Consider the following 9,399-nt stretch of genomic DNA (forward strand, 5'->3'; position numbering starts at 1 on the left):
TGGCATTTTAAGACGTTGCCCCTTTTAGCTTGTTGCCCCTGACAACCAAAGTGCCCGATCCAACGGCACCTGAGATCAGACGCACCTGTGGAGCATTAGGACTGCACACATTTAAAAGGGAAGCATCCAACAGGCTTCAGAAGAAGGAAGAGCGACCGGAGAGTATCAACAGGCTTTGCCAAGAGCGTCCAGGTGGACGCCCGCAGGCTGGGAAGGAATCCAGGACTACACAGCAGACCCCGCAAGCTACCGGCGTGAACCCCAAGAAGCCCACAACATGCAGGGGCAGAGTTCCTCCGAAGTAAGTGTCGTGGATTGTGGATATGTGGGGGTGATCAATTGCCTTTGGCTGTGGGCTTGCGGCTCGTGCGTTGTACGCTGGCTGTGTGGTCCTGTGGGCAGGAGCAATCGGGACCCAGAGACCTGCGGTGACTCCTGGGAGCGACCAAGAAGCGGAGCGAGACGGGACGAGTACGGCCACGTAGGTCCCACCGGAGACTGGTGAGGAGAGTGGGCGCACTCAATATTTCTACGCGGAACTACAGCAGAGGCCTTGCGTGTAAGTGTGACGTCAGCCTTGAGAGCGTTTCCGTGTTTTTAAATTATTTTATCCCCGTGGCCTGCCTCCGTTTTAATTCTGTGTGCAGGAGGACGCCGTGGAAGTGGGCCGAGCCAGGACACTGACCCACTACGCCTGTCGTGACTGTACCCTAATTCAGATTATAATAAATTGTGAACAAGCCTAATTATCTTTCCTTATTTTGGAACGGCTGCTGTCACTACATTGGGTTCTTAATATTTACATTGGTTTTTAGCAAAATTGTATTAGATTTTCCACCACTCGGGTCCATCACATAACCACAGAACACTATTGTTCTGTGGTTACTTTTTAAACCGTTGGCCAACCAAAAAGTAACTTTTTGATTGGCCAACGGTTTACGTTGTATTGCGCACCCTGACGGCAAGTGTGGGAGTTGGTTCTGAAGTATGAAGTAAAGAGCGGACGTGACGACAGGCTGTCCTCACTCAGGTCCGCACGGACCTGTAGGGTGCGTGCCTTAAGTCCGGCTGGAAATTGGGAGAAATTCGGGAGAATGGTTGTCCCGGGAGATTTTCGGGAGAGGCACTGAAATTCGGGAGTCTACCGGAAAATTTGGGAGGGTTGGCAAGTATGTCACTGGGAGACTCTATAACCGCATAGTTTAAAGATAAATGTGAACTGAAGAACGAGTGCAACAAAGGTAAATCACATATTCACTATTCACTTTTTTACATGCTGTAAAAGTAGTCAGTGACACGCCAATTGTGTAGTTATTGGTCTCAACCCGAGTGAACTGAATTCTAATGCTAACAAGCTAACACTAAATCTGATGCGCTTATCAATCAATCAATCAATCAATGTTTATTTATATAGCCCTAAATCACAAGTGTCTCAAAGGGCTGCACAAGCCACAACGACATCCTCGGTACAGAGCCCACATAAGTTATGTTGTCGCCGTGAGACAAACACTAAAATGCATTATTTATATGTTATTTACAGCTGAAATGGCCCATAAGGAATCGCCTGACTATCATAAATTCAGCATTTAACAAGAGGGATACTTTCTGACTGATATACAGTGCGGGCAAAAACCGAGCTGACTTTTTATGTAAAATTTGGTACACTTTGTTTTTAAATCATACCATTTTGTATAATTTTGTTTTGTATTTAATGTATTTACACTTTAATAAAACAAATATGACCTAATATTGACAGTTTATTTACATGGTATCAGTATGGAAATACTGACTCATTCAATCATCATCAGCCTGATTTGTATAAACCAATGTACTATGACAAGTACTACAGTATAAGAAGACTTTTACACACAGGGCTGTGTGCTAAGAAATAGCTTTGAATAAGCTCTCCATTTGATATCAAAGGTATTCCTTCAAGGACATGTTATGTGATCATCCTATTCTTCATTGTCATTGTTGCATTGAAGTGACAATTACATGATGAACAGTCAATAGAGAGCACTGACGTAATTGTACTAACACTGAATGGTACCATACAAATGTGTTTGATACCCCAAACAGTTGGCGCAGTTCACTATTTTTGTACCATTCACAATTTTTGAGTCAGCCATCTTGAATGAGTTGGTTCAGCTGCCATATCAGCATCAGTGAGTGGCGCATAGTTTTACAATAAAATGAACCATGTTGACAACCGACAAAAGAGACAAATAATCAGTTCTTGTATAAATGTACAAGAAAAGTGTGGAAACATTTTTTGAAAACAAAACCCCAAAATTCCTCACATGTCTGTGAACACTCTCTAATGTGACTATTGGACTATTGTATTTTGCTTTTCTGGTTTGAATATATGTCAACCCCAAAACAAGGCATCTGTGGCTCCTTACAAGTCAACAGCACAGTTCTTGTTGTACCTGATGTCCGCTGTACTATTGGAACATATTACAAATATTACGTCTCTAATGGCTATACCAGGGGTCGGCAACCCGCGGCTCCGGAGCCGCATGCGGCTCTTTGATCACTCTGATGCGGCTCAGCAGCTTACTTGCTGAACCTCCCCAATTTTCCCGTGAGTCTTTCAGATTTCAGTGCCTCTCGCAGAAAACTCCCGGGATTACTATTCACCGATGCGTGTCATGGTGGTACAACATTTGAAGCCCTCTATAATCTGTATTAACAGCGTGCCAGCCCAACACTTGTTATATAATATACATCTTCTGCTTGCACACGTACGTGACAGCAAGGCATACTTAGTCAAGAGCCACACAGGTTACACTGACGGTGACCATATAAAACAACTTTAACACTCTTACTAATAATGCGCCACACTTTGAACCAAAACCAAACAAGAATGACAAACACATTTCGGGAGAACATCTGCACCTTAACACAACATAAACACAACAGGACAAACACCCAGAATCCCATGCAGCCCTGACTCTTCCGGGCTACATTATACACCCCTGCTACCACCAAACCCCGCCCCCACCCCAAGCCTGCTCCCTCACACAACCCCCCCCCCCCCCCCCCCTCTCTCTCTGTGCGTTGGTTGAGGTGGGCGGGGTTTGGTAGCGGGGGTGAAAAATGTATCCCGGAAGAGTTAGGGCTGCATGGGATTCTGGGTATTTGTCCTGTTGTGTTTATGTTGTGTTACGGTGCAGATGTTCTCCCGAAATGTGTTTGTCATTCTTGTTTGGTGTGGGTTCACAGTGTGGCGCATTATTAGTAAGAGTGTTAAAGTTTTTTTTATACCGTCACCGTCAGTGTAACCTGTGTGGTTGTTGAGCAAGTATGCCTTGCTGTCACTTACGTGAGCAAGCGGATAGCCCCATTCAACATGTGGCTGATCAGGCACGATGGTTGAAGTGGGTGCTATATATATGCTGTACCATCACGGCACGCATGACGTTGACAAGCGCTATTCATTTAAAACCCGCGTGCCGAAGCAGCTTAAAAATTCCATAAAAAGGTGTGGGCAGCGTGTCTGAGACCCCTGGTTTATACATAGCACAAAGCAAAAAAAAAATTTTGTATGCAGTGTTATTTCATTTAAAATTTCAAAAAATGTTGCGGCTCCCATTGTTTTCTATAATTTGTGAAACTGGTCAAAATGGCTCTTTGACTGGTAAAGGTTGCCGACCCCTGGGCTATACCGATGTTACATTTCAGTATCAAAATCTGTTTTACTACGAACATGACACTACTACCAAGAATGTCTCTGAGTGGATGCTGATCCGAAGCAAAGAAAGACTTGCAGGAGAAAATTGTTTCGAATGAATTGTTGGATGGAGAATCATGGAAAGAGAATGTTAGAATATTTCGGAGATCATTCAGAAGGCTATGTGGATTGATGGGAGGAGTTTTAAGTCCAAAGGGAAAAAAAGTTCTTGCCCTGATACTGCTTTAAAATGTTTAAAACCTTTAAATGAGGACTGCTATTGTTGTGGACTATCTTGCCAGTTGTGTGGAATACAGAGTTATGGCTAATCAGTTTGGAGTGCACAAATCCAGCGTGAAGAGGTTTGTGTATATCTTCTTTGTCTTGGAATACACTTTCTTCATTCTCTTTTATCTCTCTTTCATCTCACTCGTATTTCGTTCGGGAGTCCGAATGAAGTCTTAATTTCCGTAGTTACCTTTTTATATAAATCTCGGTTTCTTTTTTGCCCCCCATTGATGCACTTCAAAATGTGTTGTTCTTTTAACTTGTGAAGCAAATTAAAAGTCTCTCCATTTCACTTGTTGCCTATGTTTTTATTGAATGGGATCAGCACCCCCCGCGACCCCGAAAGGGACAAACGGTAGAAAATGGATGGATGGATGGATGGGATCCGCCTCCCGGTTGTATCCGCGACACGAAGGGTACCCTGTGGCGGCACACACCCATTTATGAGATCTGGTTTTCAATCACATAATCCAGGTGTGTTAGTCCGACTTTTCAAAAGCCAAACCTGATCAGATTAAGGTGTTTCCATGGGTTGTAGGATGCTTTTATTAAGATGAAATTTTTGAAAAATAAGACTAATTTAGCACATGAAATCGTAGTCATTGTGATCAGAGGTGTAGGAACCGTTAGGGTTTGGGGGGACATAGCTTTCTACTTTTACAGGTACCGACAGTAATACTGGGCATTGATTCACGTAAAATCAAACGGTACAATATTTCGATACCTTTGTTGCCCGTGACATCACGTCTGGTTTCAGACTCAAGCACTTAGTTGGGAAACAAGCAGTCAAGATGGACTGCCTTGGTTAAGGTAATGCTACAATGTTCCATTCCAACAAAGCACGAACAAGGCGCTAAAAAATACGGTGAGACTCGACTTTTCAAACTGTGTTAGCTTGATGCTAATTTACATAGATTTTCCAAAGATATGCTACTGATTAGCATTAGTTATATTACATGGCAATTTTAACACCTCCAAATTTGGTAATTAAAACTACATCTAAGAGGCATTTTCAATCAAACAGCTGGTGTGTAAAGAATATTAAGGGCCTGATTTACTAAGATCCAAATGCCGCACAGTAAACAGCATATGTAATCTATAAAATAGCGTGTTGTGTGTCATTTACTAACACTGCGATTGCAATTGTAAAGAGTTGAAGACCAAATTTTGCATGAACTATATGGGGCATCACCAGGGAGACACTCATATACTGCACATTCATGTTATCATGCTCCTATCTGGGGCGTTTTGCTATGTTTTCAAACAGGCAGGAGACATCTATCACTTTTATGGGCATTTTAGAAGCATTCCTGAAATGCATCTACAATAAAACCACTACTTTGGAAGAATGGCCGTGCGCGACCCGAGGGTCCCTGGTTCAATCCCCACCTAGTACCAACCTTGTCATGTCCGTTGTGTCCTGAGCAAGACACTTCAACCTTGCTCCTGATGGGTGCTGGTTAGCGCCTTGCATGGCAGCTCCCTCCATCAGTGTGTGAATGTGTGTGTGAATGGGTAAATGTGGAAGTAGTGTCAAAGCGCTTTGAGTACCTTGAAGGTAGAAAAACGTTATACAAGTACAACCCATTTATCATTTATCATTTATTTATCACCGAAAGTGTGCTAATTGGAGAGAAGCTACACTTACAATACGCCGCATAAGACGAAAAAAAAAATGCATGCTTGATGAAGTTTTTTCCATCCATCCATCCATCCATTTCCTACCGCTTATTCCCTTTGGCGCTGGAGCCTATCTCAGCTACAATCGGGCGGAAGGCTGGGTACACCCTGGACAAGTCGCCACCTCATCGCAGGGCCAACACAGATAGACAGACAACATTATAAGAAATATTTTAATATATATATAGATATATATTATATGTGAAAAAAACAAACATCATTAAAAATATTAAATGACACCAAAACGCATCAGTTAAATTTTGTATCTATCATTTTAATCAGCGTCTTAAGTCCTCCAGCAGCTATAAAATTATAAAATGATGTTGCTGAATAGACAATATGTCTAATAATTTTTATTTCTGACCGTCCAAAATGTTGACACACACACATAGGCCGGAGGATTCTCGTCTGTCCATCGTCTGTCTGTACCACGCAAGCACTGGTCCTGAAGTCGTGTGTGGAACCGTCAGTTTGCACGTCCTTCTGAAACGTGCTTAATAAAACACAAAATAGTGCTCGCAAAAGAGTGATGAGTGTTGATAAAGCACATTGCGCGTGCTAAATAATTATATTTGCATCTTCCTCCAGTATTTGGGTGTTTTGATGATCAGCATATATTTTGCATATAAATAAATATTAATGAAGACAGAGACGCAAAATGGATTGTACGCCTTATTCTGCTCACTTAACAGACGCAATCCACTTGGCACAGGTCCTTACAGTATAAACACTTATCAACAAAGGAAGAGATTGGCACATTCAACGCAATGGCAAAAACGCATCCCTGACTCGACAACATAGTCTACACTGTACTGCCATCTAATGTCTTCAAATTGCAACTGCATGCAAAGTCTACAATATATTATTTGCAAATGAGACACAGAAGGGTAAGAAAACACGTTATAACAACTTGACAGCACAGTTCTCATTACTGTTAAATGTTAAATGAAAAAGACATCTTATTATCAACAATTAACCTTTGCTAGCACATTTGAAAGAACATTAAAGTACAGAAAATTGGTAGCTTTGACGACCGATATCGATTCAAATATGACTGAAACCCATTGCTACTACCCTCCAATATTTAACTAATTCCTACACCCTTGATTGTGATCCAAGTCCTCTTGTTCAACATCACTGAGTTCACAAATGTCCCGGAGAAGTCTGGCTGCTTTCAGAGGATCAAACCACATCTTGCATTTTCTTTCCCTGTTTTAACGGACTGTTGTCCATACAGAATGTGGCTTGAGCTTTGTTTTGTATTTTCCATCCACTTTAATAATGAATAATAATAATAACAGATTAGATTTATGTGCCATTAACCCACAAGAAACTTAGATTTATGTGCCATTAACCCACAAGAAACCTAGATTTATGTGGCACTTTTCTAGACACTGCTTCACAGAGAACTGAGAACCCATTATTCATTCAAACCTTGACAGTGGTAAGCTACAATTGTCCTGAGGTAAACAGACGGAAGTGTAGTTGTCAATTTGTGTCTACGGCCCCTCCGACCACCATTAACATGCATTCACATTCATACACAAGTGTGAGCGACACTGGAAGCAAGGTAGGTGAAGTGTCTTGACCAAATACACAACGGCCGAGACTAAGATGGCGGAAGCTGGAATCGAACCAGGAACACTCAAGTTGCTGCACTGCCACTCTACCGTCTGTAGTAGCAATGGTAGTAGTACATCAGTATATCATCCTTATTCATTCCGCTAACATCCAAAGGGCTAAGAGTAACACAAGACTGTCTGGGGCACGATAACCTGACACAAATTATGATGTAATAAGTTAAACATTGGATGCACAAGTCCATCCTGTAAATGGTACGTTGGCCATGGGCGACTGATGTGTTTCTTGTGGGTTAATGGCACACTGCATCCAAATGCCAAGAGTCTCTTGGGTTAAAGCTGAGTAGCCAATACAAAGAGTTACACTCTTGCACAGGGTCCCCTGCTTAGAAAGCAGGCCTTGGTCACAGCTGCTCTCCCCCGCCTCGGGAAGAATTGCTTCCATTTGGCCTGTCACTTTGGCCATGGCCACTGAGGCTTTTCTCATTTGTCAGAGAGCAGCGGCGTTCCTTTGGCTCTCACGGATAATCTGCAGCCGCAGGCTAAACGAGACGCACACGCTTACGCTTCGTTTTGGACCGAAATCAGCTTTGGTTCACAACAGTTTAGAGTTCAGTGGGGAACTGATGAAGAAGGAAAAGACAGAAAAAAAAGACATGTCAGCAGTATAAGGAAGGTCAAAAAAATCAATGAGTGGATGATAATCTACTACTTCAATACTCCAGCAAGCAAAGTTGGCGGGAAAAAAAATCTATTCATACACCTGTGAAGAAGCCAGACACTTTGGCTGAGTGACTGTACCAACCATTTTTTTCTGGTTCTCACAATTTTATCCAATCAATGCAACTTTACCGCTAAAATGACTTGGACTGTTAGGTACAATCCAATGTTTCCTTTTTCTCCTTTTCTTAAACCTTGAAACTTGTTTTGCGCTTTGACATTGAACAAGTGGCATCTGACTTCTCAGATACCGAAGTACATGTCAAACTACTTCCTTAACGTAAATGACCGCCATAACCACAACACCAGGGGGAGCTCCACTAACCACATTACACCCAGATTCCGATCTATGCCACATCAATGTGGAATGCACTCTTAACAGGTGTAAAAGAAAGGGCATCTCTATCCTCCTTCAAAACCGCACTATAAGATCACCTCCAGGCAACTTAAACCCTAAACTAACACCCTCCCTTCCTCATCATACATCTTCGGATTGTAAATATCCATCCATCCATTTTCTACCGCTTATTCCCTTTGGGGTCGCGGGCGGCGCTGGAGCCTATCTCAGCTACAATCGGGCGGAAGGCAGGGTACACCCTGGACGAGTCGCCACCTCATCACAGGGTCAACACAGATAGACAGACAACATTCACACTCACATTCACACACTAGGGCCAATTTTGTGTTGCCAATCAACCTATCCCCAGGTGCATGTCTTTGGAGGTGGGAGGAAGCCGGAGTACCCGGAGGGAACCCACGCAGTCACGGGGAGAACATGCAAACTCCACACAGAAAGATCCCGAGCCTGGGATTGAACCCAAGACTACTAAGGACCTTCGTATTGTGAGGCAGACGCACTAACCCCTCTTTCCACCGTGCTGCCCGGATTGTAAATAATCAAATATAAACAATCAAATGTAGTTACTTTTTCTTAGTCACTTTTTCTTATAATTTCTGATCTCTCTCTCTGTGTCCAATACTTGCTGTACATATGTACCAAGTCAGACCTACACTGTTCCAATGTCAATTTCTCTGACGATGCAATTGTTGATGACTGAAGTGTTGATGCCAACCAAACTTAAACCCCCCCCTCCATATCCCACACCCCGGATTGTAAATAATGTAAATAATTTCAATTTATATACTGTGATGATTATCTTGTGTGATGACTGTATTATGAAAATAGTATATATCTGTATCATGAATCAATTTAAGTGGACCCCGACTTAAACAAGTTGAAAAACTTATTCGGGTGTTACCATTTAGTGGTCAATTGTATGGAATATGTACTTCACTGTGCAATCTACCAGAGGTGTGGACTCGAGTCACATGACTTGGACTCGAGTCAGACTCGAGTCATGAATTTGATGACTTTAGACTCGACTTGACAAAATGTAAAGAGACTTGCAACTCGACTTAGACTTTAACATCAATGACTTGTGACTTCACTTGGACTTG

Source organism: Nerophis lumbriciformis, linkage group LG08 (genome assembly GCF_033978685.3).
Source record: "Nerophis lumbriciformis linkage group LG08, RoL_Nlum_v2.1, whole genome shotgun sequence".
Classification (NCBI taxonomy): domain Eukaryota; kingdom Metazoa; phylum Chordata; class Actinopteri; order Syngnathiformes; family Syngnathidae; genus Nerophis; species Nerophis lumbriciformis.